The sequence below is a fragment of the Rattus norvegicus genome, chromosome 6 (assembly GCF_036323735.1).
Source record: "Rattus norvegicus strain BN/NHsdMcwi chromosome 6, GRCr8, whole genome shotgun sequence".
NCBI lineage: Eukaryota > Metazoa > Chordata > Mammalia > Rodentia > Muridae > Rattus > Rattus norvegicus.
This window is the reverse complement of record NC_086024.1, coordinates 11873797-11901207: the sequence shown is the minus strand read 5'-3', so window position 1 is coordinate 11901207 and position 27411 is coordinate 11873797. Positions and strand designations below refer to the sequence as shown.

General features: G+C 45.5%; 1 protein-coding gene and 1 pseudogene across 2 annotated transcripts in view; both read right to left on the bottom strand.

Annotated features, from left to right (window-relative positions):
* LOC120103456 (uncharacterized) overlaps window positions 1–26770 on the bottom strand; it is a 75391-nt gene extending 48621 nt beyond the window's left edge. The window contains exons 1-2 of one of the 2 annotated variants that reach the window (XR_010052441.1): window positions 23889–26770; window positions 17988–18074 (exon numbers count right to left, since the gene is read on the bottom strand). The gene's annotated coding sequence lies outside the window, so the exon portion shown is untranslated. The remainder of the gene's footprint in view (window positions 1–17987; window positions 18075–23888) is intronic. The other variant, XM_063262729.1, reaches the window with a different exon arrangement.
* LOC108351324 (nuclear cap-binding protein subunit 2 pseudogene) lies at window positions 1041–8750 on the bottom strand (annotated as a pseudogene).
* Window positions 26771–27411: the final 641 nt, after the last annotated feature.

Sequence of the window (27411 nt, the reverse complement as noted above, 5' to 3'; positions counted from 1 at the left end):
ATAAATTAAAGGCGTGTGTGGCGGTGACTAACAAGTGGGCTGTTTTGTAGCTGAGGCTTACAGTGAGCCTTCATGTACTTCAGAGGCTGAAAGGGTTAAACACTGCATTTCTGAGTCCTTGACTACTTGGTTAAGAGCTTTGCTACCTTTAAAACTGGCTTTGCTCTCTTCTAGTGCCCTACACGGTAGAAAGATTCACTTGTTTACTTTTAAAACAGACTCTTCTTGTGGATCTCAGACTCCACCTGTTCCAAGTGCTGGAATTAGAGGTATGTGTCCTGCAGATTCAGGGTTTTTATATATAGTATAAGAAACGTTTTATTTTAAAACTTCAGTGTCTCCTCATTGCGTGTTTGCAAATGGGCTTCCTCAGCATGACAGTTGTTACAGTTCCAAGAAAACCACGCTTAATACACATCAAAGTTGTTCTGCCCCAACCGAGAAAAACTAATGAGAATTAGAAGACGCTCTAATAACAAAGTAACATGAAAAGATTTACTTCTCTTGTGTCAAAAGTTACTCATATATAATAAAACAAAGAAAATTAATAAAAATCTATAGACTCCCGTTGAAACTGACCTCTAGCTTACTATTAAGACATGGACCTCAGTAAGCACAATTTCAGAGAAAAAAAGACTAAAATATGTGTTGAAAGATCCCCAAAGAGAGACCCTTACCCTTTCTAAAGTCACGGGAAATCGCGGACCCCAGACACAGAGAGACCATTTTGGATGTAATAAGCAAAGGTGAGGTTTATATGAAGATCTATTACAGGGATCTCCGGGTCGACACGTATCCCGCGCAGGAGACAGAGGTGTCGACCCCGAAGCTCAAAAGTCAGGGGTTTATATAGGGGTTTGGTGCAGTTACACACAATTGGCTAATTTCTGGCGCGGCTATAAGTAATTGGCTCATTTAAACATGGCAGTGAGATTACAGCACAGCAGGAGAGTACGTATTGACTGGAGCGTACAGGATTTTAGGAGCTAGGGGCGTATCAGGGTTTGAAGGACATCTGGTTAAGGTGTGACTCTGAGTAAGCTGGGGGAGGTGCCCTTCTGCCAGATGGTTTGGGTCAGTCCTGATAACTTGGGCTGGTTCCTGCATTCCTTTTCTTTATCTTTATGGTCTGTTAGTCCTAGCGGCAGGGAGGGGCTGCCTGGACCTGCTTTTGACAATGTTTAGGCCTGAGTCTGTGAATTTTGAAACTTACTCTTTTAATTTCATATTTTTAAACCTTAAATCTGTATAATTTTCCTTTCAGTGTATCAGTTATTACAGACATTCCTAGAGGAGGCTTTCTGTTGTTAAATGCTTTCCTAATTTTCAGACTCTTTTATTGTAAAACCCAAGGACTAAAGCCAGGAGCACTCATGTAATTGGGGTTGGGGATTTAGCTCAGTGGTAGAGCGCTTGCCTAGGAAGCGCAAGGCCCTGTGTTCGGTCCCCAGCTCCGAAAAAAAAAAAAAAAAAAAAGAACTCATGTAATAAGGAAGCCCCTAACCACTGTGCCCAGAACCTTCCCTAGCCCCTTTATGTTTCTGTTTTGAGGTAGACTCACGAGGTCCCCAGGCTGGCCTTGAACTTTTGATCCTCTTACTTCAGCTTCCCCCGTAGCTGGGATTACAGGCCTTGGTGAAGCCCTTCTCTAAAGCCCACTCTATTCTAAGGTCCTTTTGAAAATGGGAAGAAATAATTTAGTGGTTCCAGTCTTAGCTTCCATATCAAGGCAGTGTTTGAAATTTCACTCCATTCCCTACTGACTTACTTAGGCTATCAGAAGCTCTCTGGGTAACAGAGTCCTTGTTTTTGTTCTGTTTTAAGCTTTCGGGGAAACATTTGAGCAAACACTCCTCAAGTCCTGATAGTATCCAGGTGCATAAAGCTAGAAGCACGTGGCATCCACAGGACCATTTAAGGCTGACTGGTGTGTCAACTATACTGAAATATAAAAAGCAAATCCAGTCCACAAACGCCTGTTCCTAGTTTAGAGCAAAGCTATAAAGACTGTAGCAAGACCTCACTGATAAACATGAAAACTTTAGAAAATCACCTCAGCCCCCATGAAGGTGACCAACCAACCTACTGGTAAAGCCAATTCTGACATTTTGTTCAGTCTCCCTAAATGTGTGGTATCCAGTTGACAGTTTAATCAGCAGATTGTGTCTGTCGCCCAGGTATACAGTTTTTGACCTAATAACAGAAAATCATCCTAGTAAGACTAGAATTAAAGGCATTCTTTGGATTCTGTCTTTTAATATTTCAGAGGAAAACCAGAAGTGACTTCAAGTACATCTCTGACACTGATGAGACCTTGGGTAATGTTCTCCGACATCATCAACTGTGCTGACAAACCGTGAGCTGTGTTGTTTTTGTGCCAGTTTTCCAAAGCCGCCTCTTCCAGCATCGTAGTCCTCCGAGACTCATCCCGAACCTGACCCCCAGACTGCCCACGTCTATGCTGCCTGACCTCCTTTAAGCCTGCATCCTAGCCTGCGCGCATGATCCGGTCGCCTGGACGAGTTCCGTTCGTGTACATAATTGTGGTCTCTGCATCTGCTCTTGAGTAGTATTCCACAGAGTCCACGGGCTGTTTCCTCCATCCTATCCAGACCCATGACGAGCTTCTTTATATCACCACTTTTGCTGGAGTTTATAAGTCTGTTCTTCAGTTGTATAAAAAGGAAAGATTTCCAACGTACGACGCACAGCTTTCTTCAGCAGCTTTTCTTGTTCTTCACTGTCACCGCGGAAGTGCTGGTGACACTTAGGAATCGCTGCACAGCGCCCTCAGGAGGCCACCGACATGATGCAGAAACACGAACTATGACTGGGCCACTGCTGGGCGGACCAGGCGGCCGTGGCCTGGATTCACTTTTTAAAGAAGACAAGAGCCCTCGAGATGGTGGCTCTAGGCCTTGGTGTCCCAAGTTTGGTCCTCTGGACCCACACGGTATAAAGCGAAAACAAATTTCCTCCCACATGGTTCTGTTGACTTTGAATGCCAAGACAGACTGAAATCCTGGCCCCCTGACTCAGTTCCCCAAATCCATACTTTGTATTAATGATAACAAGCAGTCTGCCCAGTCGCTGAGTAACTCTGCTTTGGACAGTTCATCTAGGAACACGCCTGTGTACAGGTGAAGCCTCGTATCTTATTTTATCTAGGTGAAGATATAGCATGATCATGTCAACTCAAAAACACTTAATTAGGGCTGGCTTACAGTTCAGAGGTTCAGTCCATTACCATCATGGCAGGAAACATGGCAGCATGCAGGTAGGCATGGTGCTTGAGAAGGAGCTGAAACGTCTACATTCGGATCAGCAGGTAGTGGGAAGAGAACTGGTTTCCCTCTCAGAAAGCCCTGGAATGGTCCACTGACCACGAATCAGTTTGGAGGTCACTTCGCCCCACCTATGGTACCCTGCCTAGTTACCAGTGTGCAAATTCTGCCCCAATTGTTTGAATTCTGCCCCCAGTTGTTTGCAAGGCATATAACTCCTTGTTAGAGTCCGCTCAGGGTTGTCTCTCTGAAAGGGAGTCCACCCCAGCATGTTGGAATAAAGGGGTTCAGATCAGACCTCACAAAAGTACCAGTCATGACAGTTTGATGACTTCCTCTGGAGCCTGTGCGAGAGGCTGAATGCTGGGTATGGTCTTTCCCAGCATGCCACTGGATGGAACTGGCAGACAGGAGAGTCATCAGAAGCTTTCAGACCAGCAGGAGGCACAGTACAGCAGGGACAGCAGGACAGACCTGCTTCCACGGGGGGAAACAGAGCTGGCTCCCAGAGATCGATCAGTCCCCCCCCCCTCTCTGTCTGTGTGTGTGTGTGTGTGTGTGTGTGTGTGTGTGTGTGTAGACTATATACTGAGCAATAAGTAGGGAACTGAGTCGAACCTGTAAAGCTGTGTCAATCACACACACTATCGAAGGGAAGGAGAAAAGCATTGGAGAGGAAGTGGAAAGTCTGAGCCTTATGCAGTCTTGGTGGAAATGTAAGACGGTTCTGCTGCTGTGGGAAAATATGGAGGCTCCCTCAGAAGATTAGCACAAAATTACTATATGATCTAACAGCTCTGCTTGGGGTGTTTGCCCTAAAGAGCTGGAAGTGAAACGTCAGAGATCTTTACTTACTTGTCTTTGAATCTGTGCTCTTCACGATAGATAGGGAAAGCATGGGATGTAGCATGACCATTCAAAAGAACAGTATCCCTCCTGCAGAAAAGAAAATTCTAAAATGCTATAAAAGGCAGGGACCTTGAGGACATTATGATAATTGAAATAAGTCTGTCATAAGTTGACAAATTACACCTCTGCCAAGAGCCTAAGAGGCTCTTTAGAGACAAGCGGGTGGCTGCCGGGGGCTGGAGACTGGGAAGGCACAGTCCAACCTCAAAGAACAGTGTTTTTCAGATGAAAAAGATTCTGAAGGTGGTGGGAGATGCTGGCTGAGTAACAACTGTCACCTCACTGCACGCTTACCGTAGGTAAGGAAGTAAAACGTGGGGCTGTGGTGATGGTAGCTGTGGAGAGCATTGGCTGCTCTCTGGAGGAGTCAGGTTTGATTCCCAGCACCCACATGACTGGTCTTAACTGTCTGTAACTCCTGTTCCGGGGAATCAAATACCTACTCTGGCCTCCTCAGGCACCAGGCACGCAAGTGGTGCACAGGCAGGCAAAACATTCACGTACATGAAACTAACTAAATCTAAGATCAATTTTCCCAAAAGACAATGTAATCTCATATGCGTTCTTTCATGTGCATTTTAACACAATTAAAAAAATCATAGCAGAAGAGAGAGCACTGGGCCAGGCTTGGCCAGTGTGTTACATGTCACCATTACATCTCTGCTGTGTGTCACGACGTGCTGACCGTAATTTATTTATTTATTCATCTGTCTGTCTGTCTGTCTGTCTGTCTGTCTGTCTGTCTGTCTGTCTATCAATCTATGTACTTAGTGTTTTTGAGACAGTTTCTTACTCTGTAGGCCTGGCTGTCTTGAAAGTCTATAGGCCAGGCTGGCCTGGGTCTCAGATGCTGCTGCCTCTGCTGCCCAGTGCTGGGATGAAAGTGTGCACCACCACGCCCAGTGTATGCCTTAGGCGAGGTTCAGACAGCAAAAGAGGCAAGGCTGGTGTTCTCCACTGTGGCTGAGGACACTGAGTTTTCTGCAACATCATCCTAACGTTACAATGTTCCAGAGGCTTCCCTCACAGAACCACTCAAGTACTAACCTGCCTTTTAAAAAGTGAGTGCACGCTTGGTTGGGGGAAGGAGGGAGCTGGTTTCCCGCCTTCCTGAGGCTGGGCTCTGTTGACCGGAGAGTTCAGTCTGCCTTGCTATTACAAAGCTCAGCCTCCCCCATGCCCATCAGTCTCATAGTTCTTTGAGCACCTAAGTCTCTTCCTAAAAGAGGCAGATGCTTAGCTCTCTGTAAATGATCTCAATTGATATAATCAACCATAAGTGCTGGCGAAATGAGGGCTTCGAACAGGGGGCAGGAAGTGTTTGCCGCCCCCAGGACCATGTTGGGTGGCCCACAACCACCTCAAAGTCCAGTTGCAGAGTCTGATGCCTCCAGTCTCCTAGGCACCTGCATCTGATTGGGAGTTCATGACTGGCTTCCACTACACAGTGAGTTGGAGGCTAACCTGTGGTACATGAGACTCCATGTCAATAAAATAAAAGGAAGGAAGTACACATCAGCAAGCATATGGGAGGTAGAAGCAGGAGGATAGTGGACTCAGGGTTAACCTGGGCTACATGGTGTTTTCAAAGTCAATGTAGTTCATGCCTGTAACCCCTGTGCGTGGGGATCACTGTGAGTTAAAGCCCACATTCTTACAATAATGAGACTCTTTCACATGGAGAGATATACTCTCACTTTAAACCAGGATCTGCATTTTTAACTTTGTTCATTTTTTACATTTGTTTTTGTGTGTATGTGTGAGTGTGCATTCACACATGTGTATATGCATATGTATATGTGCCACAGCCTGCACATGGAAGTCAGAGGACAAGGTGAGTGAATCCGTTTTCTCCTTCCATCCTGTAGGTCCTAGGAAACTAACTCAAGCTGTCAGGCTTGGCAACAAGCCCCTTTTCCCTCTGAGCCATCTTGGAGGCCCTTAACTTTGCTCTGAAAGCTTGTTCAGAACACAGAATGAGTGTTTGAGTATTGCTGGAAAGTATTCTCAGGCCACAGGAGTGTGATAAAGTCATACACAGACGTATACAGGTGTGTGTGCGCGCACACACTAAGAATGAAATGAAAGAAAGAAATAAGAAATGTAGGATGATGTCATTATGCTGCAAGATAGGTCGAGCATAAGGCAAAGCCTCTCATTGGATGAGAAGGAAGGGGGTGGGGAGTCAAGCAAGGAGGGAGGAGGGAGATCAAGATGGAGTCTATGGAAGAGGATGGTTCAGATGTAGGTGAACGAGATCGATTTTATCTTGTCTAGGTGGGCGGTTTATATCTTTCTTCAACTGGCAGTGAATTTATTGTGTGACTGTATTTAACATACAAATCTAATTGCTAAATTACAAGTTTCTGGAACTTTGATTTACCGGACTAAAGAGGACAGTGTGTGAAAGAAATGGCTGAGTGGTTGGAGTGTACAGATCTGGTTCTGGTGTGTGTGTGTGCGCGTGCGCGCGTGTGTGTGCGTGCGTGTGTGCGTGTGTGTGCGCGCGCGTGTGTGTGCGCGCGTGTGTGCGTGTGCGCGCGTGTGTGTGCGTGTGCGTGCGTGCGTGTGTGTGTGAGTGTGTGTGTGTGTGTGTGCGCGCGCGTGTGTGCGTGTGCGCGCGTGTGTGTGCGTGCGTGCGTGTGTGTGTGAGTGTGTGTGTGTGTGTGTGCGCGCGCGCGCGTGCGTGCACACCAGGTGGGCTAACTACCACATAGGGGACCGCAAGGAGAGGGCAGCTAAAAGGGAGACAGCCGGGACAGGGTGGCTTGTGGACGGGTGGTAGAGTAGCAGCTGGAGTGAGCAGATCAGACTCTCGGGAACTGATAGAAAAATGTTCCTTTTTATAGCAACAAAGACAAAATGGGGTTCCAAACAAACTAATTTTCACATTGTCTCTGTCAGCAGAGATGAAGGTAGGAGGGAGAGGCAAGAGATCACTGCAAGTCAAGTGCATCCTGGTCTACGTTGCAAGTTCCAGACCAATCAGAGCTACATGTAAGAACCTGTCTCAAAAAACAAACAACTGTAGATAGATTGTTTTCTTGTAAGTTGTATGGACGCATCACCTGTAAATTAGGGCTTCAGCAAGAAATGGGAGGTGTGACGTCCAGGAGGCAGAGAGAATTCTGGGATAGAGCCTAGCAGATCCGCCAGGGATGATGTGAGGAGATGCATGCATAGTACTTGAGCACAGGTAACTAGCCAGGTGGCAGAAACAGATTAAAATAAATGGGCTCTCTTAAGTTATAATTAGTTAGAGAAGAGCCAAGCTGTATAGCCAAGGTGTTCATAAATATATATTGAGTCTGTCTTATTTCTAGGAGCATGGGACTGGGAGGTAAAGCCAGGACCCAATTTTTAAAAATGGCGTCCAACCTAATGGCAATTAGAACCCAAGCTTATAGACTTTAAAGGCCAGAGTAAAGCATGGGGCAAAAATCAGGCTAGCACAACAAGAGGTTTGGTCCCTTTAAAAAAGAAAGAGTGACTGAGAACAGACCAAACTACAAACAACAGAAACCTGAAAACACGTACGGTGGGAGATGGGCTAACTCTTGTCTCTAAATACTGCCAGCTGGCATAAAGTATGTCTCAAAGACACTGGGCAAGCCCAGACCCCTCACCACATCCAGCACCCCAAAATGATTCTCAACAAGTGGGGAGACCCAGGGAGACACCCAGGGCACTCGTGACTGCCCAATGAAGTCACGAGTTCTGCACCTTTCAGTCGTGGCCATTTCAGACGAGGACTGCTGGAGAGAATCATGGGATGCACCAGCAGCTGAGCTTCACCTGTTTGTTTGGGGAGCAGTGTTTTAAATTTACATCGAATCAAGAGGCTTTTTCACATGTAATTCCCAGAGAGCTGCACGGATGGGTAAGAGCATTTGACTGAACAGGATATATAGACGCGCGCATGTCTCAGTTTCTGGCCTCAGACAAACAACAACACATATCTGAGCTCCCAGAGATTTACTTTGTATTAATGAGGTCGCCATTCAGGGCAGAGGGAGCTGGAACTGTTTCCACCCTCAGGCTGATGAAGACTGATTGGACCCTACCGACTTGACCACATGGGAATTATTCACTTGACAGATTACTGTTCCTTGAAATCTGGCCAGCACAACCCTGAGTGACCTAAGTTATATTAGGAAACGCCAACTGATTTAAACACCAGTCTACACAAAACCTCATGGGGTGAACATATCCGGAGATGAAAAAGACACACACGCACTTCTCAAACTGAAAGAGAACCCACAAGGAAGCTTATAAAAACCTTGAGACTGAGAGTTTCATTCTACGGTTGAGAAAACAGGTACAGTGGAATTGATGGCTGAAACAGTGAATTAAGGTCACACATGCACTGCACCCACCCAAGAGCTCTGAATTCATGAATGAAACACACACACACACACACACACACACACACACACACACATACTCAAATGTGCCAGCTAATTTTGATATGCCTTGACTTGTTCAATGGCTGGACACTTTTTTTTCCAACTTTAACTTGAGTATTTCTTATTTACATTTCGATTGTTATTCCCCTTCCTGTTTCAAGGCCAACATCCCCCCTAACCCCTCTCCCTCCCCTTCTGTATGGGTGTTCCCCTCCCCACCCTCCCCCCATTACCACCCCCCCAAACAATCACATTCATTGGGGGTTCAGTCTTGGCAAGACCAAGGGCTTCCCCTTCCACTGGTGCTCTTACTAGGATATTCATTGCTACCTATGAGGTCAGAGTCCAGGGTGGAAGCTCTGGTTGCTTGGCATTGTTGTACATATGGGGTCTCGAGCCCCTTCAAGCTCTTTCAGTCCTTTCTAAGATTCCTTCCACAGGGGTCCTGTTCTCATTTCAGTGGTTTGCTGCTGGCATTCGCCTATGTATTTGCCGTATTCTGGCTGTGTCTCTCAGGAGAGATCTACATCCAGTGGGTGGACACTTTTAAACCTCCCCACTTTTTGAATTAATATTTGCTAAATCTATATTTCATCTCTGCTACCCCAGACACAATCAGGGGAATGGCTTCTAGGGCCACTTTCCTGGGCGGGCCTTTAAGTCTGTTCTCCTTGTTTCTCTGTCATGGATTCCTTCCTTTTCTCCCTCTCTCCCTAAAAGTCCCACCTCTGTCTACCTGCCCAGCCATTGGCTGTATGGATATTCTTCATTACCAATTCAGCTAGGTGCAGGGACCCTCAGGTCTGGAAGCAAGGCTTTTGGGAGTTGAATTGAGACAAAGCACCAGGACTAATTCCCAACAGATGGCCTCTCTGTATAGGACAATTCATTGCAAAATTAACATGATTAATTTTTAGCTTCCTTTCTATTGGCCTGCATGATAAGGAAGTTGTCTGGGACTTTTAGGGTTGCCTGCAATGTGGAGGAAATATTCCAGTGTCAGAGCAAGTTCTCCAGCACTGTCACCAGACACCACCCAGATCTTCTGAGCTGGCCTCCTTGGTAACTGAGGTGGCTTTCTGTACTATGATAATTCTTTCCTTTGGGTACTCCATGGTATCCGTCTCACAAGGAGTTGAGCACACAAGGAGTACAGAGATACCCATGGGCTAATGAAGCATGGCGCAGGGCCACAGGAACAGAGACAAGGTTCCTAGGTGTGTTTTGCCTCCAAGCATCAGGCCACCCAGGGTGCAGAGGATATGCAGTAGAGGCAGCCTGGGACCAAGAGAGGGGAGAATCATCAAACACAAAACCCCAGCTCACCCCAGTTCTGTGGGCTGCTGTGGGACCCTCCTGGACCCTGCCAGTGTTTGACCCCTGCTGAGCCTTGCTGATGCATGCGGAAGCCTTTTGTTCCTAACAAAGGAATGCCCTGACCTTTCTGTTTGCCCTGGGTGGTACACCTGGGCATAACACTGTTAAATTGGTTCCTGTTTTTTGTTTTGTTCCTGAGGGTGTAAGCCTGTAATTCCTGTAAGCCTGTGCTTCCTGGAATTCTCCACCCAGTGAACTTGAAGTATATATTCTGTGAATCTCAGTAAAAGCTTTGGCATTTTTTTTTAACTCGAATGAGTCTGTGAGTTGTTTTTAACCCCGTAGGGTTACGTTTGGTTCTCAGTACCGTGACCATGACAGAGCATGACAGAGCCAACCGGATGCCTCTCAGGCCAAAGACTAAAGAGTCATACATATGCAGATATGTATATTTTCTAAGTCAATACAGTTAGGACAGCTACTATTAAAACCAAACCAAAGTACAGAATGAGGGTTGGGGAAGAATTATATCCTTTGGGTGTTGCCGTGCAGTATTCTCTGCAGCAGGGAAGAAGTGGGAACAGTACAAGTGTCTGCCAGGAGGGGAGTGAACGAGCAGAGCGTGTGGCATGGAGACATGGAGGGGTAAAATTCTGATGCGTGCTAATGTGCGAATGAGTCTCCAAGAGAGAGCCAGTCACAAAAGCTATAAATACTATGCTGGTTACTGTTTGTCAACATGACACAAACTGGCATCACCTGAGAAGGAGGGATTGAGGAACTGTCCCACCTGACTGACCTGTGGGAATGTCTGAGACATTTAAAAATTTTTTAAATTTTATTGAAAATAAATTATTTTTATACTCCATATCTTGATTACAGTTGCCCTTCTTCTACTCCCCCAAGTCCCTCCCCACCTCTCCTCCCTCTACTCCCTTCAGTCCCTCCCTACCTCCCCTCCCTCTATTCCCTTGTCTCTCCCCCTCCCCCTCCTCCTGTCTACTCCTCCTAGTCCCTCTCCATATCCCTTCCAGATCCACTCCTTTTCTGTCTCTCCTTAGAAAAGAACAGGCATCTAGGAGATAACAAACACGACTAAGTAAAATTTAATAAGATGAAACAAAAGCCACCGCACTGAGCCTGCACCAGGCTCCTCAACAGAAGGAAAGAGCCCAAGAGCAGGCACAAGAACAGATCGCTCGTTCTCACACCCCGGAGTCCCATAGAAATACTAAGCTGAAAGCTGCACAATGCATAAGAAGACCTGGTGCAGACCCATGGAGGCCCTGCGTTTGCTGCTTCAGTCTCTGTGAGTTCATGTTTTGGTTAGGGTTTTCATTGCTATGAAGAGACACCGTGACCAAGGCAACTCTTCTGAAGGAAAACGTCTAATTGGTGCTGGCTTACAGATTCAGATTTAGTCCATTATATCATGGTGGGAAGCATGGCACCTGGCAGGCACCCTTGGTACTGAAAGAGCCAAGTTGTACATCTTGATCTGAAGGCAGCCAAGAGGGGCTGCCTTTTGAACTGGCTGGAGCTTTAACACTTGGAGACCTCAACGCCTGCCAACACTGTGGAGAGTTGTTTTGGGCAGCTTGGCAGGAATTTGACATTGGGGCAGGACAAGGAAGTAAGTTCAGGGAGGAATCTGGTTTTAGGCTGGAACAAGGAAGTAGGCTTCGGGCAAGAAGATGACTTTGGGCCAGGACAGGGAAGTGGGCTCAGGTATCTCGGTCATCCTGATAAGCCCTAGAAACAGTGATCACGGGACCTTGTTTGTTGCCTCGCTTGTACCTTAACCTAGAACTGACCTTATTACCTGCATGTAATAAAATGGTGTAAAAGCAGACGAGGGGAAAATAAACCCCCCTCAGCCTCAGAACTGGCTGGGGTCGTGCGACGGTGTTGTCTGATTGTCTTTTTCTTTTTAATCCTCGCTTCTGCTCTAGAGAACCTTTGACTGAGCTAGGTTGGTCACCACACAGTGACACACTTCCTCCAATGAGGCCACACCTCCTAATAGTGCCGCTTCCCATGGGCCAAGCATATTCAAACACATAAGGCTATAGGGGAGGCCATTCCTGTTCAAACCACCACAGTTGATTGCTCAGTGGACTCAGAGGACCTGCTTTCCTGGTGGCCTTCATCCCCTTCCTCCATATCCTCTGCTGCAAGGTTCCCTGTGCTCTGAGGGGAGAGATTGAGTGGAGATAGCCCATTTAGACCTGTGTTATTCCATGGGGTTTTTTTTTTCTGTCTCTCTGTTTAAGAGACATTTTTCTTAATTAATAATTATATAGGAAGGCCCAGCCCACTGTGGTCCTGGGATATATAGGAAAGCAAGCTGAGCAAGCCACAGGAGCCAGCCAGGAGACTGCACTCTCCATGGCCTCTGCTTTGAGTCCCTCCTCCAGGTTCCAGTCCTGACTTCCTTTCCTCCTGGCCTGTAAGCTGTGTAAACCCTTCCTCCCAAGCTACTTCTGGTCACGGTGTTTTATCGTAGCAACAGAAAACTGAGCTAGAACAGAGGCTTGTATGCGTTCACAGAAGCCATAGAGATGAGAAGACCAAGGGCTGACAGGGACTGAGGGAAGGCTTAGAAGAGCCATTGCTTAATCGGTGTACGATTTTGCAAAATGAAAAGAATTCTGGAGAGGGATGGTGGTAACCTGCTCAACAGTGTGCATGAACGTGACCCCACACTTCAGAGGTAAAAATGGTTAAGACGGTGCTGCACACCTTTAATCCCAGCACCCAGGAGGCAGAGGCAGGTGAGTCTCTGAGTTTGAGGACAGCCTGGTCTACAGAGTGAGTTCCAGGACAGCCAGGGATACACAGAAAGACCCTTCTCGGAAAACCAAATTGAAGAATGAAAGAAAGAAAGAAAGAAAGAAAGAAAGAAAGAAAGAAAGAAAGAAAGAAAGAAAGAAAGAAAGAAAGAAAGAGAGGAAGGAAAGAAAGAAAGCATTTCACCAGCTTTCTATCCCCATGAAGGTTCAGTACAGTTATAGATTTGCCAGGGGAAGAAAGAACATATATCACCTTTGTAGGGACTCAAGGCCACAGTGCCTGCTGAGTCCTGCTGAAGGCTGCATGGTGCACATCGTGAATGCTGAACGGTGTACAGTAGGATCACATTTTGAGCAGGAAGTAGAGACTGAGATCCTACAATCCCTTTGGAAGGCAAGTGTCCATTCCCCTAAGTACCGCCCACAAGACCCTGAAGATTCCCTTATAACCAATACGGTCGGTCATACTGGGAGCCCAGGCCTTCAATCTCAGTAGGTTCTTGGGAGACTCTAAAAATGTTCACAGCATATTATATGGTAAAATTTAACTTCATGTCAGACTTCCTGTGACTGGAGTGAGTGACAGATCGCCATGAGCTGCCACGTGTGTGCTGGGAGTCACATCCAGGTCCATTGGAGGAGCACCCAGTACTCTTAACCACTGAGCCATCTCTTCCAGTTCACTAGATACTGCCTTGCCCTGAGTATTCAGTCTCTAGCTAAGGAGGAATGAGAAGTCCTGTGAACACTTACCCTTCACATTGACAAGGCATTATTACAGTGGCCTCCTACATGCCCATCACAGATCACCACAGGGCAATTGCTCACCTCACAATTGTATAGAAGGTGGGTAAGAGGTATATAGTAATATTACCCTGCCGATTTACTGACGTAAGCTTTACACAATCGGATAAATAGAATCAAAGCCCCAAGGCACAGTAAAAGCAGGTCAGTTTGGCCTGCTTTTAAAAGAAAAACTTAAGACAAATTAAATCCAAAGGAGTTAAAGCAAACAATAATTTGCTGAGTGAGGAATGACAGCTCATACCTGAGTCCCAGCCCTTCAGAGACTGAGGTAGGAAAACCAGTGAGAGTCAGAGCCACAGAGTGAGACCCTATTTTTTGTAGGGGTTTGGGGGGACCAGGATATAGTTCAGTTGTTGAACAGCTTTCCCAGCATGCTTTAAGCCGTGGGTTCAATCCCCACATAAATGGGGCTTGGTGATACACTCCTGTAATCTCAATACTTAGGAGATAGAAAAGAAAGATCAGAAGTTCGAGGTCATCTCTGGCTACACAGAAAGAGTCCAGTCCAGGACATGATACTTTGTACAAGACAAACAGAAACCCAAGACAGCAGAAACACAGTCATATCCTCGGAAGTGGCAGGGATTTAAAGGTCTGTAGTATAAAGGTTGTTCCTCCAACAGGGCTTTCTGTCAGTTGGTTGGTTAATCAGAATGTGGGGGATGTTGTTTAACTTGTTTTTATTGTTGGTTTTGGTTTGGTTTGGTTTGACTAGGTTAAGGTTCTTTTTGAGACATGTCTGTTGGCCTGGGATTTGAGAACCACATGCCTCTCAATGCTGGGATTAAGACCATCATCACCACACCTCAATAACCACCAGGATTTAAAGAAGGAGCTGGTAATCAACTAAACTGTCACACCAACAACCTCTCTGGTCTTCCTGGAACTGGATCAAGGACATCTAAGTCACCCCCTGACTTCTGTGCTCTTTCTCAGTCCTCATATTACATGGTAGCTCCAATGTTGGCACTCAGGCACCTTCATATTGGAACTTAACAGTTGAAACACAAACCAAAGGGGGCAGAATAAAGGAGTAATAATGATATTCTATATGGTAATAGGAATGTAGGCTACACCCATGCATGTATTAAAAATCTCTAAGTGATATTTTAAAAACATAAGGTTTTTTTTTCAAATAAAACCTTATGGAGTTAGTTTTAAAATGTGGGACATGTTCTAAATTCTCACAAATGATATGTACACAGTAGGATTTACCTACAAATGGGTAAAAATATCTCGGCTTAATTGAAAATGTGCATACACAGATGGCTTAGTACATGAGAGGGAAACCATTGTGAAATGTTTTATTTTGTTCTCCAGGCAGAGTCTCACTGCATAGCCCAGGCTCTCCTCACATTTATAGTCCTCCATATCCAGCCCCGGAGTGCTAAGTGCTGAGTTACCTGATCGTGCACCATACCTGACTTCAGTAAAATGTGCACTGGGCTAGGAACATGCTTCAGTGAAAAGAGTATTAGCCAGACAATCATGAGGACACTTGGGTCCCCAGCATCCATGTGAAAGCCAAGCACGGTGGTACACACACACACACACACACACACACACACACACACACACACACACACACTGAGATGTTACAGAATCTAGGTATTTATACGTTAGCTTTATAATTGGTTTGGTAAAAAATATGTAAATTAGGGAGCTGGAGCGATAGTTTGGTTTGTAAGAGTGCTGACTGCCCTTGCAGAGAACTTAGATTTGAATTTCAGAATCCACATAGCAGTTCCCAACTCCAGTTCCGGGGGATCTGCCACCCTCTTCAGGCCTCCTTGGACACTGCATGCAAGCATGTGGTGCACAGACATACATGCAGACACCCATACACATAAAATAAAAATAAAGGGATGTTATCTGTACTAAACACTAGCAAAATGAATATATCTGTTTCTGATGAGACACTTGGAGGTTTCCATAACAACATACGGAGGGTAGAGAAGACAGGCGGCAGAGACGCAGAAGCTCTTTGGCTGAGCACATGAAATTCGTGACAACCTGTCCTCAGATACAAACACACACACACACACACACACACACACACACACGCACGCACGCACGCACGCACACACGCACACACTCTGATCACACCTCTCTCCTCCAGCACAAGTGCAGAGCTAGAATGAGGCCTGTGGGCCACCAGCCAGGTTAATCATTTATTGCCCTTTCAATACAAGTGCCTTTTAACTGACTTTACTTATCAAAGCAACATACATGCATGGTTTAAAGGGTCAAGAAATGCCAAAGGTGTATATAACAAAAGTTCTGTCACACCCACACCATGTTATGTACAAAGCTTAGTCTCAGGCTTTTGGGCTATTTTTATCTGCTTCCAAGTTCCTGTCATTCTCTCTGCTCACGAAGGCAAATGCTGTGGGCTTATTGACTCCTACTGGCATCCTTACTCTTCTCCAGCTCCTTCCAACGCACTGTATGGTACTTTTGTTAAACCAAACAATTTAGTGTTGATTAAATGACCCTATTGGTAAGTCATAAGTGCACACTTCATATAACTTATGTATGTATATAAATGCATACTTGATCCTATATAGTCATATAGACATTAAACCTGTTTACTGTGTGAATAAGATTGGAGTAAAAGAACCTGCCTTCGCCTGTGCCAGACTGTAAGAGTGGGTAGGATTATTTGACAATTTGCTGCCATTATAACCACTTAACCTTGTGACTTTTCCGTTATCCAATAAATTCTAACCTTGTAGAAAGACACACATGTGTTCATTTATGTCTCTGCCATAGTATGTTCCCAACAGTGCATTTACATAGGTATGTAGAAGGTGCATGTCAAATCATGCATGTGCAGGTGTCACTGGAAAGTTTGGGAAGTCTCACTACAGCCATCACATGTTACTGAGGAAATCCCTCTCCCCACTGTGATTCGTAGCTTAATTAATAAAAGACTTTAAAAGCAGACTCAAGGGTGTCTTGGTTAGGGTTTCTTTCTATTGCTGGGCTGAAACACCACAGACATAGAACAAGTTGAGGAGCCAAGGGCTTATTAGGCTCACACTTTCACATCACTGTCCATCACTGAAGGAAGGCAGGATAGGAGCTCAAACAGGGCAAGAAGCTGTAGGCAGGAGCCAATGCAGAGCTGATTGCTGGCTTTCCCCTCATGGCTTGTTCAGCTTGCTTTCTTGTAGAACTTAGGACCACCAGTCCAGAGATGGCACCACCCACAAAGGACTGGGCCATCCGCCATTAGTTGCTAATTAAGAAAATGCCCTCCAGCAGGATCTTAGAGAGTCATTTTCTCAATTGAGGCTCCCTCTTTTCAGATAACTCCAGCTTGTGCCAGGTTGACATATGACTAGCCAGGAGAACAATTTTATTAGCTAAAAGAAAATTTCATGGTAGACAACCTTTAAATCTCAGCATCTCCCTGGAGGAGGAAGATGAAGAAAGGAAAGAGAAAAGGCCAGCACAGACGTCAGTCACTGATAGGCAAGCAGCCATGTGGTGGGGACTCAGGAGAAAGGGAAGCATGAGCAGGGATAGAGGTAGAGAAGGAAAGTTGTGCTTCCCTGAGTTAGTTGAAGCTGAATGTCTGTGTATCTGTAAGAAACCACACTAGAGGGCAGGGATTGGGAAGGAAAAGTACATATCTCCTAAAAAAAAATATAATTATTCCCCCTATCTCTTCAGCACAACTAAAGGTGGATCTGCCTTCCTGAGGAGTAGTCCCTGGGCTGGTGATTGGCTCACCCAACTGGGCTAAGGACAATGGTGTGTCTCCACATACAGGTGGACTCCATCCTTTACTTAGAGGTCAGCTGAGATCTTGCGGTCAGTTCCTTCTACCACACCTGTACCCACGGTCAGTCTCAGGCTCAGCAGCCAGCATCTTGATGAGCCGTCACTCACCCTCAGATTCTTCCCAAACAACAAGGATCGTTTGCTGCATGCTGCAGGGTCAATGGATTAAAATATGAAAGAAGTGAGCGAGATCTGGTCCCTGGCTTCCAGGGACTTACAGTCTAGCAAGAGAGCCACTTCTCCCCAAGCAAGCAGTCCTGGGCCAGCTCTGTGAATGGAGCAATCTGGACACCTTGTAAGAGAAAGCAGGCTGGACTTCCTGTGAGAAAACTATTTGAGGTGGCCACAGAAAGCTGGACTTTGAAAACGTAAATACAGATACACTAAACATAGTGAGCGTAGGGAAGCTGGGTGTGGAGTCTCATAACCACAATCTCAGAACTCCACAGGCTGGAGGCTCAGGAGACTCGAGGTCATCTTTGGCCATATACCAAGTTTGAGGCCAACAAAGCCATGTAGAACTTAATCTTAAAAGGCTGGCAAACCGCCACGAAAAATGAAGTGTTTCAAATAGACATTCTAGACTATTGACTACTGTCTTAGTTACTAGTCTGCTTATGTGAAGAGGTACCATGACCAAAGCAACTCTTGTAGAAAAAACATTTAAATAGGGGTTTGCTTACAGTTTCAGAGGGTTATATCATGATTATCATGGTCAGGAGCAGACAGACATGGTGCTGGCGCAATAGCTGAGAGCTTTACTTCCAGATCTGCAGACAGAGAAAGAGAGACAGAGATTGGCATAGACCATTCTCTTATATTTTTGGTTGTGAGCCTAGACTTTAACGGCTGAGCCATCTCTCCAGCCCGGCATAGACCATTCTCAAGGACACATGTTCTTCAACAAGGCCACATCTCTTCATCCTTCCCAAATAGGTCCACTCACTGAGGATTAAGGATTCCACATATGAGCCTGTGGAAGCCACAGGCTCTTATTTAGACCCCACAGATAATACATTGCACCAGGCTCTGAAGATGTACTTCTGAGCGAAAGGATTTGCTTGCCATTATGATGGTACCCATTTGTCATCCCAACCAGAGGGTCAAAAGCAAGAGGGTTGAAAGTCTAGGGCCAGACTGGGGTAAATATCGTATTTCAAAAACAAAGCTAATAAATCTGCCAAAACAAACCTGTCAAAAAAATCGAAGTGCCTTTTCTTTAAGCTTCAATATAGTGAAATCAGACAATGAAATGACAAACAAACATCTAAGTATAGGGAATGATGACTGCCAGGAAAGGGAGGTAGAGAGAAGCAGAGTTCTCAAGGAGGGCAAGGCAGCCCCATGTGGTCAGGCAGAAGCAGGAAGTAACGGTGCACCAGACGGTAGGCAGGCATTGCTGTGCATACGTGCATTCCCAGCTCTGGATGCAGGGCAGGATTATCACTCAGTCTTCTGGGCCAGCTTAGTCGAAAGTCTTGAGAAAACAGGGGAAATGTTGGACAAAACACCAGGCCCATGTTTCTCATCTCCTCCTTGGGCTGTTGCTCTCGTGTAAAATAGTTCTGGCCAGAGAGGGGGGAATTCTAGAATTCTTATTTTAATTTTTGGTTTTTTTGAGACAGGGTTTCTGTGTGTAGCTTTGGCTGTCCTAGAACTCCTTCTGTAGACCGGGCTGGCCTCGAAGTCTCTGAAATCTGCTTGACTCTGACTCCCTAGGGCTAGGATTAAAGGTATGAGCACCTTTATTTCAGCAAGTTTAGATTATCTGAGAATCTCAATCTTCCTTCCAAGAATTCTGGAGACTCCGGCCTGTTACACACCCTCTTTTATCGTGAGGAAGCCTATCTGGAATTTCTTAGACTTCTTCAGGGAGATTTTTAACGTTTCCAAGCGGTTAGTGTCATCAGACAACCTTCTCCAACCTAGAGTCCATCTTTTCTTTGTAAACACTGGCAAAATATAGACATAAACAACATAAACAGGGGTTATTTTAGCTTCTGGTTCAGAGGTCCCAACGCCACTATCTTTGGCTCTGTAAATTCTGGCCCCATGGTCAGGCAGAACATTGAGATTGAGGAAGCATATTCTAGCAAAGTCTTCTAACCTCAGGGTAGACAGGAAGGGACCTGGGCAGGGAGCTGGGGCAAGGGACAATCTCTGAGGGTGTGCCCCTAACAACAGAATTCCTCTGGCTAGATCCCACCCACTAAAGTTTCCAGAAGCTCAAGAATAGTGTCAGCCTCCAACGGTGACATATGGTGTTTGAGACATGTTAAAACAGTTGACTTTGGATGTACTCTCTCTTCTACTGTAAACGTGACTAGCATTGGAGAGCCAGGACAGCACCTCAGTGCTAAACACTGGACAAGCATGTGTGAGGCTCTGGGTTCTATTCCCAGCATCATGTCAGAGGTGCGGGGTATGGGAGGGAGGCCAGTTACAGGGCAGGGATGTTGCTCACTGGTAGAGTGCTTCTGTGGCATTCAGGAAGCCCTAGGTTTAACCTCCAGCACTGAATAACTCAGGCAGGGAAGCACACACCTGCCCCGGAGCACTTGGTGAGAGATAGAGACAGGAGGACCAGAGGTCAGGGTCATCCTTGGCTTCAGGGCAATTGGAAACCAGCCTGGGATACATGAGACCTCATCTTTAAAAAAAAAAAAGTGTCCATCTGTCTGTCTATCCATCTATCTATCTATCTATGGAGATTAGTTGACCTTAACAAAATTTGGGATGGGGGCGTTTCAAGACAGGGACTCTTTATATAGTCTTGGCTGTCCTGGAACTTGCTCTATAGACCAGGCTAGAACATGGGGCTCCACCTACCTCTGCCTCCTGAGTGCTGGGATTAAAGATGTGTGCTAACCCCACCTGGCTGAAATTTTCCAAATTTTATGACTTGTAAACATTTTAAACAGAGTAAAAAAAAAAACCTACAGAGTGAAATAAAACACCATAAATGAAATAAACTGTTCACGGCCAGCTTCTTACACATCTTTAAAGAACAGCATTCTGGAGGAAGAAAGGGGCCAGTGGGAGCTAGACAAGTGAGTGAGAGAGTCAGAGGAGAGGAACTCTGACAAGAGCAACTTCCTGAAGCAGAACAGGGGCTGCGTGCATCACTGGGTACCAGATAAAGTTAGATGCTAAGGGCAAGAAAGATGGTTCGGCAGCTAAGATCACGGACTCTGGACAAGGCATGGCACCCACTCTTCAATACCAAGCCTCAGGAGGCAGAGACAAGCAGACCTCTGTAATTTAGAGGTCAGTCAGGTCTACATAGTAAGGTCTAGGCTGACCAGGGATGCATAGTGAGACTCCATCTAAATATGAAAAGGACAAGCATTGATCTCGCAGAGGATCCTGGTTTGGTTCCCAGGACATGTCTAGAGCAGTTTACAGCTACCCATAACTCCATCTCCAAGGAGTTCAGTAGTTCAGTGCTTTCTTCTAGCATCCGAAGGCATTGTACTCACTTAAACAAATACACACACACACACACACACACACACACACACACACACACACACACACACCACCATAATTAGAATTAAGCCTTGCCAGGCAATGGTGGTGCACGCCTCTAATCCCAGCACTCAGGAAGCAGAAGCAGGCAGATCTCTGTGAGTTTGAGGACAGCCAGGGTTACACGGAGAAACTCTGCTGCAAAAAACAAACAGATAAAAGTCTTGCAGAATTCTTGCACAGCGTGAGAGACTTGACCTGACTGGGGTGTCAAGGAAATAAAGACAAGACAGACACACAGGAAAGGCTGGGACCAGGGGTGGTGGGGGGATGGGGGTGGGGGGATGGGGGTAGGGGGATGGGGGTGGGGGGTGGGACCGGCCTCTCTGATGGAAAAGCTGTAGATATTGTGGCAGCTCAGTGTATTTGTTACAAACTGTCTTATGATTTTCTTTGCTGAGAAGAGACACCATGATCATGGCAACCTAACAAAAGAAAACATTTAATCAGAGCTGGCTTACAGTTTCAGAGGCTTAGTCCATTATCATCACGGGGAAATACGGCAGCATCCAGGCAAACATACATGGTGCTAGAGAAGGAGCTGAGAGTTCTACATCCTGATCAGCAGGCAGCAGGAAGAAAGAGTGACACTGGGCCTGGCTTGAGCATCTGAAGCCTCAAGCCCACCCTCAGTGCACACTTCCTCCAACAAGGCCACACCTCCTAATAGTACCACATCCTGTGAGCCCATGGGGGCCATTTTCATCCAGACCACACACAGTTGAACAGGGAGGCAGGGCAGCTGCATACAGCTTAGTAAGGGGGAGGAACATCACATACAGATAAACAAGGAGGCAGGGTTTATGGTGGATCAAAGAACCAGGTCTAGCTAACTTCTCAGGAGCAGACTCTGTAGGAGAGTAGTCTTAAGGTCTTAACTATTTCTCAGGAGAAGGCTATGCTGAGCAGTTTCTACATATACAACTAAAATTCCTCGGAGCTTCACCCTGGGGGTAGGAGAAGGTGACAGAACTTGCCATTTTCCCATGAGTCAGAGACTATGGCCTTGACACGGCCATAGCCACAGCATCAGTTAGATGTCATACAGACCTCTGGGAGACTTTGTAACTTCTCTAGTCTGATGGCCTGGATTAGAGCCTCCATTCTCCTCTGAGTAACAGGGTCCACTTGAGCAGCACAGACCTGATTAATGTTAGAATGATAGATGACATAATGCTATCTAGTAAGTGCTCCAGTCAGCTGAAGTTAAGTGTTCTGATGTCAGTGGGGCCGTATCAAGGGGCTGTTGACACACTCACTTTTTACTAACTGTAGAAATTTAGATTTTGCTCAAACATTCAAGTCTTGTCCATGGAGCCTGAATGAAAGGGGCAAGGTTCCTACAGGGAGTCTGCTGGATGCTAAGTCTCCTCTTGCAGAGGAGCGAAGGGAAGAGGTTGTGGGAAGAACGCTCCTCTTTCTTGGTCTTTAATGACTCAAGCAGTATCTTCAAGTGTAGAGTATGTTTTGCTAAGTGAAGAAAGAGTAGCAGGAAGTTCAAGTGTCTGCCATCTCCCTCTGCTTCTCTATTGTCCCGAGATGAACTAGCTTATTGTGACTTCCCCTGGGCGGAACAGAAGCCGTGCACACCAGCACTCAATCCACTGCCACCGAGGACCTGCTCACTTAGACTGACCACAGGACCACTGCTCACGGGCTTGCAAGCCTCCAGGTCTGATACCGGGTTGTCCCATCCCTGAGGAACCTTGACAAAAGGCGAGATTCGGGAGCACTATGTGGAAAATATGCTCTAAAATGTGTCCTTGTATGAAACTGAAGGGATTAGACAGACAGACAGGAAATCGAGGAGCAATTGAGAGCCAGGAGTGCTGAGACAGAGTAAGCAGAATGAGTTGACTAGGGTCATCGCGGAACTTGTTTGACGTATCTAGTTCAAGCACGGAAGCAGACTTTTAAGAGCACTAGAGGAAAGGGCCACAGTTTTTATATTGTGATTATTATTACAATCTGAGGCCTTGATCAATTCACTCATTGATCACTCATTCTAAGTGGTTCATCAATACTTGCTGACTGCATGTATATGGGAACAACAATATAGCTAAATAAAACAGGAGCCAATGATAAAGGGACAGTCTCCCAAATACTTAGCCACCAGTGTATAGTGTGAATCCTTCTTTGAGACTCACTTGGGTCCTTCTTGTCTCTTCTTCAAGGAAGAGTGCTTGGGTCCTTCTTGTCTTCAAGTGTCTTCAAGGAAGACTCACTTGGGTCCTTCTTGTCTCTTCTTCAATTGGTAGAGTGCTTGTCTAGCATAAATAAAGTCTTGGGTTCGATTCCCAACAACTGTATAAACCAAGCATGATGGTGCATGCCTATAGTCCCAGCACATAGCATCGGGGATTCGAAATCATCCTTGACTTCATAGTGAGGGGAAAAGCAGTTTCATTCTCTTGTCAGACAAATAAGGAACATTCTCTAGTTTGTGAGCCACAGAAACAAAGGAGCTGAGCGTTTCAACTATGTTCCATGAGGAAATTATAGCTTGAATTCATAGGTCAGAGACAACCTAGTATTGTCTCCTGAGGACTGTGAAGGGTCAGAGATACTCAGCATTCTAATATGTGTACTCAGTGATCTACCTTGCTTTGGTAACACTAGGGCTGGCTGGCAAGATGGCTCAGGGGGTAAGATGCTTGCACAAGGACCATAGTTCAGATCCCTACGTAAAACCAGGCACTTGCTAGCTAGCAGGTCCAGCCAAAACGGTGTGCTCTAGACTCAGTGACAGAGCCTGCCTTGAAAAATGAGGTGGAGAATGACAGAGGAAGAGAGTGGTGCTGAACTCTGCCCTCCACATGAGCAAGCATGGGTTAGCGCCTGCGATCACACCATAACACACATGCATGCACCCATGCATGCACACACATGTATGAACACATGTACATGCACACATGCACAAAAAGACTGCTTATCTGGCCTAAGGTTCAACCCAGAGCACTGCACAGCAGTTGTTCCATTTGTACGGATAAGGAAGAAAACAAGGCAATGTCAGCATTTTCTCCATACTTCATAGAGAAAACGTACTCCAGTCTCACCTTGATATCGGATATTGTCCTCTTTACCCTCAGAATTGTTGCTCATTTCAAATCTCCCACTCAGGAAACCAGTTCCTCTGCCCAGAGGACACCAAAGCATAAAGTTCAAGGTAGGCTGTGTGGGATGGCTTCAGCAGTCACCGGGCAACTGCCCACGCCACGATGGGTTTGAGCTTCCTCCAAGCTCAACATGGGAAGGGCACTGTCATCTGGAGCCAGGCTGTGCTGAATGACAGCCATCTGTTCTCCACATGGCCTTTCTGTTGGCACAAATGAAACAATCACCCCACAGGAGACCTATTAATAATCCTTCCAAGACCCTCAGCTCCACTCCACCCCGAGCACTAACCCATGACAGTCAATCTTTGGGTCTCAAGAATGGATCAGCACTCCTGTGTCTTGGAAGGACTAAAAGTGTTTGTGAGATTATAACAAGGAAAACACTCCTGGTTCGTTTTCTGAAACTTTCATCTCCCATCTGTCTGTAAGCGGATTACTCAGATAATTCACAGGGACTGGGGGGGCAATTACATACACAAGTCCTGGATTAAGGAACTATAATTTGACCACACTAATCCTGGTTCAAAATGCTGTAGGATTTGCTATAATCCTGTTATTTATACTCATAAAATGTTTCCTTATCTTTAGAGATAATCCAATGTCTAAGTATTAGGGGTTTAGAAATGGTGACTATGAAGAATGAGTTAAGCCCTCTCCTTCAGCAAGCACTGGTATGCCAGGTCAGCTGCAGAGTGGTGTGGTGGAAGGCTACATCCACTCAGGGGCAACCCCATGGCTTCTTCATTTTCTTCCCCATTTGCAAGGAGCTAACGATATGTATCGTTATATCTATCTATATCTATACCTATACCTATACCTATATCTGTATCTGTATCTGTATCTGCATCTGTATCTGTATCTGTATCTGTATCTATATCTACATCTACATCTGTATCTGTATCTGTATCTATATCTACATCTACATCTACATCTACATCTCTATCTATATCTATATATATTAGACTCCTGTAGTAACTTGAATTATAATTACTTTTTTGAGACAAAGATTCTTACTATCTACCAAAAATAAATTTTAAGACAAGAGGGTTTTTTATTAATTAATTAATTAATTGGTTATTTAGTTGTTTAGTTAATTAATTGATGAAGGGTATCAGTATATAGTCTCAGATGGCCAGAAACTCACTCTATAGTCCAAGCTGGTCTCTAACTCACAGAGATCCACCTGCCTCTGCCTCCTGATTGCTGGGACTAAAAGTATGTGTCAGCACTCCCGGCATGCCCTGCCTTGGTTTTAGGATTCTAACAAAGTCTGAGCAGTTAGTCTTGGGTGAATATATTTATGTTTTGTTCTTAGTTTTGTATTTTTTGTGTGTGTGTTTATATGCGTGGGTGCACATGTATATGTGAATGCTTCTGTGTGTGGAAGCCAGAGGTCAACCTCAGGGTTCTTCAGATGCCACCCACCTTGTATTGAAACGGGGTTCTCGTATTTGGCCTGGACTTTGATGATTAAGCTAGGCTGTGTGGCCAGCAAGCTCTAGGGACTACCTGTCTCCATCTTGCTAGCACTGAGATTACAAGTCTAGAGTTCTAAGTTGAACTTGGGTCCTCAGGCTCATGCAATACCCACTGAGCTATCTTCCCAGCCTTTTTGCTTGTTTCCTTGTCTCTGTAATGGATCTTAAACTCTGGGATCTGTTTCAGCGCCACAGTGGGTGGGATTATGGGCACCTAGCCCATGCTCACTGTTTTAGTACCTCATTTCTGCTAAAGACTGTTTTGCTGAAACACGTAATTTGAGAGTTTGCATTACTGTTGACAAGGTCCTGTAAACTTCAGCCTCATGAAACCGTAACCCAAAGAGCTGATGGTGAGACCCTGCTGACACCAGGAAAGAGTTTCAAAGACAAAGATTTACAGCCTGCCTTTGAGAAATCTCCCCAGAGGACAAAGGCCACTCAGTCACCTTAAATAAACCTGGAACCACTAGGAAGAGAAAGAGACCTGAGTACGTGCACACACTGTACATACGCATATACAAATATATGTCCGTATTGTATAAAATAGGGTATTTCATCCCGCTGTGGTGCACATGTCTGCAATCCCAGTCCTTGGCTAGTAGAGGTAGGAGAATGAGGAGTTCAAGATTGTCCTTGGCTATGTAGTGAGCTCAAGGTCAGCTCAAGGTCATCCAGGGCTACATGAAATCCCGCTTTAGAAATAAAAGGAAAAGGGAAAGAAAAGAAAATCTTATACATTAGAAGGAGAGCAATGGGGAGACACTGAGAAGCCAAAGGCAAGCCAAGAGTTTGTCTGCTCTCACCTCAGCACTTCCAAAGGTTGGCTTTTTGATAAATGTACTTCCCTGAAGGGGAGAAATAGCTAGAATGAATTTACAGGTGTGAACCTGGCTTGGTTTCTTTTTTGTTTGTTTGTTTTTGTTTTTGTTTTTGTTTTTGTTTTTGTTTTTGCATTCACTTGGCAGAACAGGCTAGAAACTGTAAGAGGTAGTTTTTTTTGTTTTTGTTTTTGTTTTTGGCTACCAGAAAGTTAGAGTCTGGTTGTGGTGACACATGCTTTTAATTCCAGCACTAGGAGGCAGAGGCAAGTGAATCTTTGAGGCCAGCCTGGGCTAAAGAGTGGTCTAGGACAGTCCGGGCTACACACACATACAGAGAGAGAGAGAGAGAGACAGAGACAGAGACAGAGACAGAGACAGAGACAGAGACAGAGACAGAGACAGAGACTGAGGAGGGGGGAGGAAGAAAGGGAGATTTTAGGGTTCATAGTTTGAAAAATAAACAAAGGTACCCTAGGGTTTTCCTCACCCCAATCTCTAAAGTAGAAGTTTTGTGAGTAGCTATAGCCCACAGGTGTAAATTGTTCCTTTATAAATATTTGTTGTTTGAATAAGAAAATTGAATTATTAATCCACTAAATCAATAAATATGAGGTCTCTCTGTGCCATGAAGACAATGGGAGTCCATTGCTGCCATTGCTGCCTGGGAGAAACCTCTAGGGAAGTCAAGGCCACAGTTCAGAAGTCACTGGGGAATGATACCTAATGTTCTGAGGGACGTTGATGATGAGCTGTCTCTAAAGAAACTAAAATAGCCCAGCATTTTCACAGTTATGAGCCTGTGATTTCAACTCGTGGAGGTTAGGACAAAACAGTCAAGAGTAGTGGGAGCCAAAGTCGAGTGCAACAGCACTATGCACTGTTAACCTCTGAGCCATCTCTACAACCCCAAGAATGGTTTTATACTTTAGGCAAGATGATCACGTTTGAAAGTCTCGCTTTTGAAGTGGGGATCCAAGGAGATCTGTCCTCAGTGAGGACTTGTAAGTTGACTGGTCCAGTTTCATAACTCTGGTCTCGGTCCAGGTTATTATGGCACACAGTGGCTTCTTTGCTTTATTGGATGCTACGAGAAAGTTGGCTCCGAGAGACCGACTGGGACTTGTAGGACGATGTCATAGAGCTGAAGGCAGGTACCAGATA